Source organism: Rhipicephalus sanguineus, chromosome 5 (assembly GCF_013339695.2).
Source record: "Rhipicephalus sanguineus isolate Rsan-2018 chromosome 5, BIME_Rsan_1.4, whole genome shotgun sequence".
NCBI classification, from domain to species: Eukaryota; Metazoa; Arthropoda; class Arachnida; order Ixodida; family Ixodidae; genus Rhipicephalus; species Rhipicephalus sanguineus.
In genome coordinates, this window is record NC_051180.1 from 21,261,857 (window position 1) to 21,275,010 (window position 13,154).

A 13,154-nucleotide genomic window follows, 5' to 3' on the forward strand; every position below is an offset into this window, starting at 1 on the left:
TATTTTTTATTGACTGCGAAAGATGCGCGAACGATAGGTAAAAGCTCTTCATGGAACACCTTATATCGGCTCGGAATGGATAAAAAGACTGGCCAATAGTGTCAGCATAAGCAGCTCCTTCCTAGAAAGCACTGGCAGAAATAAAAACATAGGTGGGAAAACATGCATTCACGGGTCAAAATTGTCCTGTATAACCCCTAAATGTATTCCTACACTCTTAATCAGGTCCCGCTTAGAGTGCTAGATATAGCTAGGAAACCGGACATTTTTTGTCCGGTTTCCTGGATATAGCCTGATTAACAGTGTAAGTTATAAACTCGACGTGCTGCGCAACCAGCAGGAAAGGAGGCGCTCTTTCCTGTCTCCCTCCTTTTTTTCCTGCTGGTTGCGCAGCAAGTCGAGTGTACAAATATGAACCAACTAGTCTGGAAAAAAAGTATTTTCGGTTGCAGGCGACCGCCCCGCTATGCATAAGAAGGTGAAGGAAACCTAAGGATGGGAGATCGCTAAACAATATCGCGAAACTTTCTGGGGGCCAGGCAGGCATATTTCATAAAAGATGTGAAAATTGCAGTCTTGCGTGCAATGTCTGCTGTTGGTTTGTCATGCGGGACAAAAAATTAATACTTCCCCGACAATGCCGCATAATGAGATACTTGTTGATTGATTAACATTTGCTCAATTCCATGCTATCTTAATCGAATGAATATAAGTAAAAATTTGTGTACTGCGCGCGAAAGAAGGAAAGACAGAAAAAAAGGGCAATTTCGCGGAAAATCTTACTTAAGGAAACCGTAACATTTTTCGTTCTCAGACGAAGCTGTAACGTGTTTTTTTTTTTTTTTTTAGTTTGAAACAACACTTTTCTACACTGTCACTATCTGTATCTAATCTATTACTCTTTCTGTTCTGGACAAGCCGAAGGCAAGAATTGTTTCTCAAAAGTAGTGGAGGGGGTGGTGGTGGTAGTTTTAGCTTAACAGACCTGTCGGCAACTGCTCCGCACCGAACGTCGCTTTCGATGTAGTATTCAAAAGCAATAAAAAAAAATCGGTGTAGGCCACTAATCGTCTACTGCTTTGCATAACATCGACTCTCAGAAGGAGGTGGACCTGCTGATTTTTTTCATCTTAGACACTCTTTGAAATAGAACCACACCATATAATTGTAACACACACCGAATATCATCTGTGGGGTTCTAACAGCCGATCACCCTTCCGCGACCTGACCTGCTAAATATTATTGTCGTTATGCTCGTTTGGTTTTGCCAAGCAGCCTCCTGCGTAAGCGCGATTGAAAGTTTCTGAGCGTAGGCTGCGATTTATAACCAAAGTAAACACAGGCGTGCTTCCTTCCCACGCCTTTCTGAGCACGTGTTAACAATGTGTAGCGATCCGTTTATGACTCCCTCTGTTCGGGCGATCATTATTCTGCTCGGAATAAGGCATCCATGGACGGCAGATCGTTCCGCCTATAAAACATGAACGCACTTTCAGCTCCGGAAGGAGTGCGCTATCGCTCATAGTCAGTCTCGCATTGTGACTACAGTGGTGGCACCGTGGCAGTTTCGTGTTTTACATACATTGGAGCCGATAGGGAATACAAGGGTTATATAAAAAACTGATGCGCCAATTTCCGTTAGATATAATATCGCATTGTAAATGTAAACTAAAGAATTTGCTGTTTTCTTTCCACAAATCGTGCGTGTTTTACTTGGGCATATTTTTCTACAGTTCTCGTTCTTTTTACTTTTTCGGAACATCATTGTCTAAAGTATTGATTGATTGATTGATTGATTGATTGATTGATTGATTGATTGATTGATGATTGATTGATTGATTGATGAAACATCTTAATTTACAGAGAATCCTCTTATAGCATGTGGGTGGGCTGCCTCGTTCGGCAGTCCATTAGATACTAATAGATCTAAATCAATGTGCACGTTTTGCTTTGCTTTGTTTTTTTTATTACTGAAGAAGTATGTGTAGCGCTGCAGTCGACATCCGTTCCTGCTACACACGTAGTTTATTTGGAGCTAAGCAGGTAGATTCAGCAATGCATTTCCCCAGAGAAATTTTAGTTTGCGCTTCTTTCTTCCAGAAATCGCTCTTTCGCAACCCTTGAGTTCATTAGGAAACGCGCGTGAAAAAAAAAGAGTGGCGGCGCCGAAAGGCACTCAGGCCTCCAGAAGGAACGTTTCTCCCCAAACCAGAACGTGCGTAGGACAGCCTCCTTTTACACAACAACCCACGTTCCTTCTGTCTCGGACAGATCTCCATCATTTGCGCGCTGGCTGCGGGGCACGTTCTTTATCCAATCGAAATATTTCACCAGCCCGATTCTAATTGAAAGCCGCTGCTTCCACCATGACTGCGGCGAGTCGATTCTGTTGCGACATATCATCATTTGGGCCTGCCTTTGCCCTTGGGCGGCTGGCAGGTAGCTACATTTTGTTGTCTCTTTCCTGCGTTGTGTCAAAGCACTGTAAAAAGTTTCTGCCCACAGGTGGTTACGCTGGCCGCATTACATTAACGCCACTCGCAGACTCCCGCCTACGTGTCTTTAACCGACACATTTCATCGAGTCTCTTCTAAACGCTGAGTTATATTTGCGAGTTTTTTTTTTTCTGATTACCTATTTGAATGTAGCTTTGTTGCTGCCTCCCCTTCCTGTAGCCATTTAGAAAAAAAAAACACAAAACCGCAATCTGGGCGTCGCACTGAGGCGGATGACAAAATGAATCTTTGTTGTTTGCAACTCTGTGCCTCGCGAAAGCTGTCGCCAAGAGAGATAGAGGAAATTTATTGAAAAGCACGAACCCACAGGAATAACTGAGGACGATAACCGAAGAAAGTAAATGTCCTCTGTAGTAAAAAAAAAACAAAAGAATGTCGCAAGTTTATTTTTGGAAGGCTACGTCTCGCAAGCTTGCACCTCTACTACGCAATCTCAAGTTATACATGCATCATTTTCACAATCTGTTATTTTTACTAATATTTGAGCACAAGGCTAGAGGAGAAAGAGAGGCTTACGCTGTCGATGACAAAAATTTGCAGGTCAAAGACCGCGTTGAAATCTTTGTGAAACGACGCTGTAGTAAAGTGGTGTACGTTAAGCTGCATACAATTGGTGCTCACTCCCCACAGAGCTTTCTTTAAATTAATCGAACACAATTCGCACCCTCACAAAAAGTCCTAGCCGTATTATTGACCGCAAGTGGGGACACCCAGTGGTTAATATCAAATGGCTCAATAAAAACAAAATTAGCAAATGAAATAATCAGTTAATTTCAACGTGTTTTTTTCTTCACAGCATGAATGCTGCGTGCGGTTTTGAAGCCCTTCTTCTTAATTCTTCTTAATACACCCACACGAAATCTGAGAAGTCACGTGTGGTTTTGCTTAGTCAGGATGTCAACTGGTGTGATGTTGTTTTTATACGCCTCTACATACGAAAAGGTTCTTATTTAAATCTTAAAAACATGACCTTGGTATTGACGTCATAATTTCGTTTTAGAACACATTCGATGTGATAAAACCTTGGTCCGCAAATTGAGGGTGGTACCGAAAAAAAAAATGCGCGCAGCGGTTTCTTCCGGGCATTCTACATGGTTGGTATTCCGGTATAAACTTTTCCATATGCGAAATCTGGCAAGGTTACTTTTCCAGTGTATAGCCTTCCTCAGCCCATTTCACTGACATTCGACGCTTTCAATCTCCGATTTAAAATAATAATCCAGTCCCTTGTACTTCGAGAGGGTGGCTCCTACGGTGTGATTATGAAACATTAGTTTAAAGAAGTAAAAATACTTCTTCTGTGTACGAAACGTTGAAGGAGATAAAGAAGGTGACACGCAGGTGTTCTCTCTCCTGCAGCCTTCATCGCTTTTTTCTGCCTTTCGTGCACTAAACAAGGCTTTCCTTCTTGTGTGAGGTACTTATTATAGTCATTTCTTCTTGCTTGTACAATGAAATATTGTCAACATTGTCGCCTATTATTAGCGACATAGGTGCCCTTATATTTTTTTACTTGAGCTTTGTCAAACGTGGCTCTATTTTATGCATATGTGTCAGGAGTCATTTGTAGCAATCAGTGAAATAGTCGCCTCGCTGATCCAGGAAATTGTGGTTCGGGTAAAAAATAATCGGCTCATTCAAGCCTTGCGAGTTGAGCAAGGAAACCGAGGATTGAACTTAGTGACAGAATATCCCGCGAGGAGAGAGGAGCAATCGAGCGGAGTCACTGCTCGGGCGGCCCACTCTGTTCGGCTTGTCTAGTTCCGGCATTTTGCCGAGATAGGCTCACATCACCGATCGCTCCAGTCCCCACTCGAGCTGCACTAGAGCGGAAGTCCACGAGAATGTCTTGCGGATAGATAGCGAAAATGTATACCAAAAAAAAAAGATATGGATTTTTCTAATCTCGTTTACCTGCTTGGCCAAGATAGAGGGAATAATAAAAAAGATTTCAGTAAGTATGTTCATAACGAATAAACCATATACACGCATGAAAGTAAGGGCAGACATCATCTATAGCGAAGCCAACACTGACTCCGGATGTAAAACGGCTGTCGCTTTTGCTGTTTGCAGGTCAATAGACAACGTTGTATGTTTTAAAAGTGCCAATAACTGGACAAAAAAACAACAACAAAGGTTTAGAAATATTTCTTTTTTGATAGTATTTCACCTGCCCATCTCAATATTTACCTCTATGTCTCCCCTAACTCCCTTCTTCCTGTGTTATTTCTCAATTTAAACCAGTTGAATGTACTACTTCGCTCAGAAAACAGCAAGGATACGAATTTAATACGTTCCGGTGCCTTTTTTGCACTCTAGCTGGTTTGCTCTAAAGGAAAAATATATATATATATAGGAAGTGCACTGCGGCTAAGCCTATGCCACGACCCTAACACGAGAATCGTGCCGGTTTTGCTGCGCAGTGCGCCTGTTCCAGATCTTCGAACTTTTAGATTTCAGAGCACTCGGCCCGGCCATAAGGGCGTAAATTAGCCACCACAAAACACGGAAAGTGGCAGCACTGCGTATTCACAAGGGGCAGTTTTAATGCAAGCAGTCATTAGGTGGCCCTTTGTCTAAGCTGTCCACGGTACCCGTCTCATAGCGCCTCAAATGAAAGCCATGCATGTTTGTGAACTACAGTTAGGCAGTTTGATTCGTATCACGTTATTATTGTGATAGCAATTATGTATATGTGTCTGTGTGTATATATATGTGTGTGCATGTATATATGGATAAAAGCCAGAAAGAAAAATAAATCAGAAGAAAAAATTTCAGAAGCACGCCACCGGGTTTCGACCCTGCGACGCCTCCCTCCGCAGCGCAGCGCGTTAGACAACTGGGCCACGCGCCAACCGTTTTTTGGAGTACTAACAGCGAGCTGCTTACATACACCATTTACCGCTGGCGGTACTCAGAACTCGCAGGTGCTTCAGCGTGTGCAGTATCACCTGCGAGATTGCCTGAAGGCTTTAAAGCAACGCTCCTAGATCTTGCTTCTGTGTGAAAACTGCCCTTGAGACGCCCACAAAAAAGTGGCCCATTTCTGTGCCCACACGCGATGTGTGTGGCTAAAGAATGAGTGGAACGCCACCGCGCGGCAGGAGACGCGTAGGTGTTACTCCACTCGCCGCACTTTTCAAGGAAAAAATATCTAATGCCCGTATTCAAGAACAGAACTTAAGTATCACGAAAAGTTGACTTATATAAGTACGAGAAAAGTATAAGATCAGTATGGGGAAAGTTTCAAAAACGACACTTAAGACTCACTTATGAAAGTACCACGCTTCTGGGTAAGTAAGGTTCCTGGGAGTGAGGCTATAATAGTTTTCATAGTTGTTTTATTACATAAAGCGCAAATAAATGACTGCCTCTTTCCAAGAACACTGACCGTAAATGTTCTAGCCTTTATCAAGGTACATTTCGTAAGAGGCGACATAAACATTTGTCGCTTTTGTCGGTTTTTCAGCCTTCGGCTGCCCACAACAAGCAGCCGCCGCTAGGCGGCCTTCGCTAGGAAGTGGCCGTCACAACGCGCGGTTATTCCGTCGTCTACATGTGTGTTTGTTATTGTTGCTGCATTGAGATACCACGTGCAATACAAGCGGCTCTTTCGTCCCATTACGTGCATTTAGCTCCTTGAACTATTTTCCTGCTTTTAAGCGTTTGGTGTATAAAGTGCGAAGCATTTCCTACCAAAACCTAGGCGTTTCTAGCGAACCCTTTTGAACGTATCTATCTATCTATCTATCTATCTATCTATCTATCTATCTATCTATCTATCTATCTATCTATCTATCTATCTATCTATCTATCTATCTATCTATCTATCTATCTATCTATCTATCTATCTAGCCGCCTACGACTGGATGCTTTCGTGACCGCCTCCTTCACTTGGTGTAGACCGAAACTAGCATGGGAGGGTAAGAGGATTTGACGAACATGACGATCTGGTCTTGACATGAATAACGTGAAAATCCTGTCGCGCACGTCGTCAAACCTTTTACTGCAGACACGTGTGGCGCATACCCGTTTACCACGGGCCGTGGTGTACGGGTATACGCCACAGCTGACTGATAGTTTACGCAGGAACGGCGAGAATAGACAATGATGATTTAAATGCGAGAGCGTTAGGAAAAACCGACCCCATCAGCGTTGACCCCAGGAATGTAAAGAATAAAAATTAGGATCCCAGCAGGAATCGAACCCAAGGGTTCTGCGTGGCAGTCAGGTATTCTACCACAGAGCCACGCCAGGTCTACAAACTGGTTTGGAAAAATATTCTATGCAGGAGTAATGTCGGTGCAACATCAGTTGTGGTTGTGGTGTTGGCTATGTAATCTTATAACAAAGCAATAAACACTGCATGTGTACTCGTATGATACAGGCGTTATGTCAGGTTAACATCTGTTGTTCCAGTGTTGGCTCTCCTTTTATAGCAATGTAATAAAGATTGTATTTGTATTCCTATATAATTCATCAAGCTATATTCAAGCACTGCTCGAACCAGGAGGAATACTCTAGCGAAAGACACGTATGATGTCCACATCATCTCACCGTAAAGTGCACTTCGCTGCGATACTGACGTATGTCCTGTAACGTGAGTGCTGACGTTACGTCAGACCATAAATTATCCTTTGAACGCCAGTGTTGTGGATGTGCCAGGTAAGACCACGATGTGTACACAACTTCTGCACTTACAAAAACACGTCGATCCACAGCGTAACCCTTGCTTCAATGCCAAAAAATGCATCATAGAGCTACTCGCTAACTACTTCGCATAAAACCGATTCCCACAAGGCGTAAGATCTGCCGAATTTGTTCCTCTTTCTTTTTCAGAGCGCCCGTGTGCGCTCCCTTTTTTTTAAATAAGGGGAGTGTTACCATATGAAAGGAACCAACAATAATAAAAATATTAACAGGTGAGCGTCTTTCACTTGCTCCGTTACCGAGTTTATTCGGGCGTCCACAGCATTTCTGCAGACGCAGGCTGGCAGTTCCACAGCTGTTCTGCAGACGCAGGCTGCCGCGGCAGCTCTACGGACGCGCGCTTGCAGCCATTTCTAATGAAAGCATGCGTCTGCCGAGCTGCTCGGGGCACCTGACTAAAACTGTTCGATGAAGCAAGTGAAAGAACCTCACCTCTCAAGTATATTTCACGTATGTCATCGGCATGCAGCCAGTGGCGGAACGGGTGACCGCGCTCGTTCTCCATTGGGCCCAGCGGCAGCATTTCGAACAGGCGTAACACTGCTCACTTGAAAAAGCGGTACCGCGACAGGCATTCCGCGTCGTTATACGCCTTTATGGGAGTGTGCCGATCCCTGAGAACTGGGCGCAACGGCGGCGCGTAACGATATGCTTCATCCTGTGTAATTGTTTCACACGGCCAGCAAAATCTGGAAGTCGGTGAGACGGCCGCAGTAGTCGGCAATTTTGTTTGACGAGTAAACAGCGAAAGTCACCCTTAAGGTAGCCAGTAGCTATACTTTACTTTCCGCTAGTTAAGTTCCAATTTAAGTTTACCTTAAGTACAAGATTGCTTTGTAAAACGCGTTTAGGGCTAATCGGTTACTTAAGCCATAAGTAAAGGATAAGTTTCGTTTGTGTTTACTAACTCATTCAGCCATCGCATTGGCATGGCCGATTCATCCATGTGCGAAAGCTGCAATTGTATAGAAACTACTGAACATCTCTTGTGCCACTGTGCCCAATTTGATGAAGATCGCCGGACTCTCCAGTGTGCCTTGGATAGACTGGATGACCGTCCCTTTAATGAAGCAAAGATCTTAGGAGCCTGGTCGCGCAGCATATCAGCCCAGAAAGCCACACGAGCCCTACTGCGGTACTTGAAAAGAACCCTATTGAGCGACCGCCTGGGAAACTCGGCACTGTGTGTGTGATGTGACATGTGTCTATCCTTCTCTCTCTCTCTTTTACTCCCCTATTCCCCCTCCCCATGTGTAGGGTAGCAAACTGGACGCATTGTCTAGTTAACCTCCCTGCCTTTCCTACATTCCTTCTCTCTCTCTCTCTCTCTCTCTCATTTGTGAATACGGGCCTAAGAGCGTTGGAATGTAGCGCGCTGCTGTCTCTAGTCCCGTTAATAGGGAGGCAATCGCCGGGCAGATTCCAAAGCGGACGTATCGGCCCCCCGAAACGCACCACGAAAGCGCGGACAATTTAGAATTGGTCTTTTTAGTACGTCAGCGAACGTCGGTTGTGGTCCAAAGACCGCGTCAGAGCCAAAAGTTGATAACACAAACAAAATATATTCTCAGTTAAGGCAGTATAAGCATCACACAAACATGCACACTCGGCTGGTACCAGTTACAACTTCACAACATAACTCTGATAGTGTTAACACAACAGGAACTAAACAAACAGATCATGCGCTACAAATGCAATCTCATGCATTACAACTTATGCAAGAACAGTTAAAGCCCTGAATATTCAACAGCGTATCCAGTCCACAATTCTTGGACGGAACTTGAATGCTTCTCTTCCAGGAAACACTCACGCACTCTAGCGCTGATCGTCGTCAGTCCCGAATGTTTCTCTTCCAGGAAACACTCACGTTACTTTCTTTCACTGCTCACACGGCATCATCATCCGATTCTTCCAGATCGACGATCGACTGACCACACAGCACCATAAACACGTCTTCTTTGGTTGACGGAGCCACACTCAACATAACTTGAGCATCTCTGGACCGACTGACTGACCCCGTCGTCGGTGCACGCCTTTATCTCCTCTCCCCCGGGTTCCAAAAGCGTCGGGAGTGTTCCTCGGCGTGCAGCACAGCCAAAGCTAGGGAAAGGGCGAGATTCTTTCCGACGATTCCGCTCGCAGTGGCGTCACTCGGCGTCATGTCATGCTTTCCTTCTAGATGTTTCTAGACCTTGCCGGGCGGTGTCTCTGGCCCTCTGCGGCTGTTTCGCGTGGGTGAGGAGGAGCGCCGAGTCGGCGTCTTTGATACTTGTTTTTTTTTCGTTGCGTGCGCTTGTTCGGCGCCGTGAGTTCCGCTGTCGTCTGAAAGTGGCCGCGCGCGCGCCTTATTGACGCGCTCGTTTGTGACAGGTGCTACGAAGCAACAGCTGTGACAGTTGTTTGTTCGCGCTCGTCCTGTGTATACCCGTGCGTTCTTTTCCTTCGTCCTTTGCGCCTGAGGGGCACCGCAAGTATCGAGCTGCTTGCCGTTCTTCGTGTGATATTCTAATTTGTTGCTATTGCATTCATTCATCGCCCTTGCGGCGAAACTGTGACTTTTTTGTCTTCTACCTTATCGGAGGACTATGATGCTTGAAGTAAATAAGGAGAAACCTTCCACGTTCCTGTTTCCGATAAAGATTCAGCAGGTGAAATTCCTAAACAAAGCGCCGTTTTATAGAGCATAAGAAACACCATACAATTTAGTCATTTCAGACAACAGCTATCCATGTAATGCCAAATATGCATGATTTGGATTTTAAGGAGGTCTATTCGCATAAATACTAAACACTGAAAAAGTAACTGCAGCACCTGTACAAGAGCCAATTAGAGCCAGTACCTTATTTCAGTGCCACTTTTTGTCAGGTCAATAAAAAATTTGCAGTGGCTTAGCTCGACTATGCCAGGATATACGTAGCGTTAGCAAAGGTTCAGCTGATTATTCTTAGCTTTCCAGATTGTCTAGGATTATTAGCCTTCTGTTCATTCTTCGTACGCTGAACCGCTAATTGCCAGCCAACTACTACGGGATCGGATGAGATAAGCTTCTCGACTCTTCTCGTTGAGCAGCATTTGCGCTCTCCTTCTCCATGGCGTTACCCACCTGCAAACGCCAGTCAGATGCGCTATCAAGCGGCTCCAGCGCAGCGTCAGACGGCGACTGCACAGTGGAGGCAAACAGCTGCGCGCGCGCCGGCGCCAGTGTGTCTGCCATGGCTACGACGTCACTCCTCTCGAATGCGCAGACCAGCAGGGGCGAGTCGCGCGCGGCGGTGGCAAAGTCTGCGCGCGCGCCGGCGCCAGTGTGTCTGCCGCGGCTATGACGCCCCTCCTCCCGAACGCGCAGACCAGCAGCGGCGAGTCGCGCGCGGCGGTGACGGAGAGCGCGTGAGATGCCGGCTCCGGTGAGCCAGCTGTGTGACACCACTGATCCTCGCGCATGCGCAGCACGGCTCATGAGGATCCACGCGAAATCGGCTCCGGCTAGGCAAGTGTAGCTAACGCCACAAAAAGCTCAGTATATATCATCCGCAGCATTAATTGCCGCAAATACACAACTATTTGAAGGACTAACGCTGTCGAGGACTTACCGCTGTGGGGGACAGTACATGGTCTCGTGAAAATTTATGAGCGTCTTTGCAACCGTTTACTGGTGTAATTTTTCATGGGTGCATTGCTGTGATTTAAGAAGAGAACCTCAGCGCAAATCAAAACGGACCCCAAAGAATGGATAGACAAGCAGTGGCGCTTCTTTGTGGTCCGTCTTGATTTGTGCTGAAGTTCTTTTCTTAAATGCTATGTACAAACTAGGCTCAACAAAAGTTATACTGCATTGATGTGAGCGTGATATGTGAGATCTTTGTGATTTCAATTACTATATTAATGCGTGTGCCCAAATAAGCATGGTTTGAAGTTTAGTGCTTGTGCTGTCTACGTCTCTTTATTTTGTCTCCGTTTTTATCTGCTACAAATTTCAAGGCTTGATCAGTAGCGCAGCTTAATTTAACGTCGAAACGTGTTCACTCACTCGAAAGCGTACAGTGTCCCAACAAAGTATTTTTATCGCATGGAGGCTCGAGATGGAAAAGGAAACCATGCAGCCGTACCTTGTCACCTTACGCTAATTTTGCCACTTTTATCACTGTAAACTATATCTTGCAGAAAGAAATAAAACGCGGGTTATACATAGCAAATGCAACTCAAAAGTCAAACGTTCTTTGACGATATGGCCCCTAAAAATATTGCATTCATTAATAATCACTTCAGTAGGAGTTGAATTATCGGTCATAGCAAACGAGGGGAGGCGTCTGTACTAATCAATTTTACGTTCCGCTTGACGATGTCAGGATCGTTGCTTAGGCTAATGACTTGTCCAGAGCTGCAGAACAGCCGTGATCATACTGTGGCGCGCGTAATGCATGCGCATGCATAAATATTAATCTTTCAGGGCAGAAATCATCGGTGGTTTGGAAACTCAACCAGATGATGCAACCTAATGAGCGATTAGACTATTGATATTGATGATGAAGTGCAGTGGTGTTAAGGTAGAGTAGGAGGGTGAGGCGGGAAGCATGATGGTGTCAGAACGTGGTGCATTCTCAGCGTGGCCAGCTCGCCAGAGCCAGGCAAATTATTCCTCCACTGTGTGCACGCTGTTCTCAGCAGCTGTTCTCAAGTGCGCTTGGAGCCATAATTAGTTGGGCGTGGCATCCGCCCTGCCGCTTTCTGATGGCAGCTTGTTAGAAAGCCAAGCGATCTCTCGGCATGAATATTCTGTCCTAGACTACTCGCACATATACAGGAACAAAATGAAAAAAAAAAAGCGAAATCAAGAGGACCGTGCGGGATATGTTCTATTGGCTAACAGAAATAAATCGAGGGAAACTAAGATACACATCTACTAAAACCTCTTGATTATTCGAGTGCAATGGCTGTAGCTAATTGTTCAAGACTTTGGTTGTTTTCTTCTTGCAAATTTGATAACATTGTACGACCGTAAGGCAGTTGTCACTTACTTCTGTGCTCAAATTTATCGTTGACAGTGTAGAAATATGCGACAGTGTAAAAATACACGTAAAATGTATTTGTGACAGCATGCAGCGTTTAAGCTGTCTGAAAAACGACAATTTTAGTCTCCTTGCGCCTTCGGAGTTAGATAATTTCTCCAAATATATTTATCGAAATCTATATACTTGCATATTGACCTTACAAAATAAGGAGAGTAAAGCATAAAAAAATATCACTCTAGTTTTTAAAATCGGACATGTGGGCGTTTGGCATTGGTAAAATGTGGTGTTGTAACATTAATTGGTGCGACCCACAGTGTGGCATGCGAGGTATGTGGTACTGAAGAAGACATCGATAATTTGCTACGCCGCTACCATCCACTTGCATTTGAGAGACGGACACTTTTATGACGCGTTGCGACGATTGGATGATTGGCTGCTCTCCGTGCAGATACTGCTGGAGCACCGTCCCCATCGCTCGTCGGCTCACAAGGCAGTTAAAGTACTTTAGTGCTTTTTGAGGACTACGGGCCTATGTGAACGCCTTTGACTATTGTATAGTGCCACCGCCACATACGAGTCAGCGAATTTACTGATCATTTCGTTCTCTCCTTTTCCACCTCTCTCACTCATCTTCATACTCCCCTTTTCCATTCACCCAGCGTAGGGTAGCCAGTCGGGCATGTGTCTGGTCAACCTTCCTGCCTTCTCTCTCAATTTTTTCCGTCCTACATTATATAAACAAAACATTATAAGCTGTAAATATGCGTGAAATGTCAGCAGAGTGTCATACAGGAGAACCTGTCTTTCACTTGGGCACTCCCTGTGCGCAAGCTGTGATGCCGCTGAGCAGTGTGTGTTGCACCGTGGCCTCATGAGTAATGGCGATATGCATTCAAATGGAAATGTTCTCAACACGAAA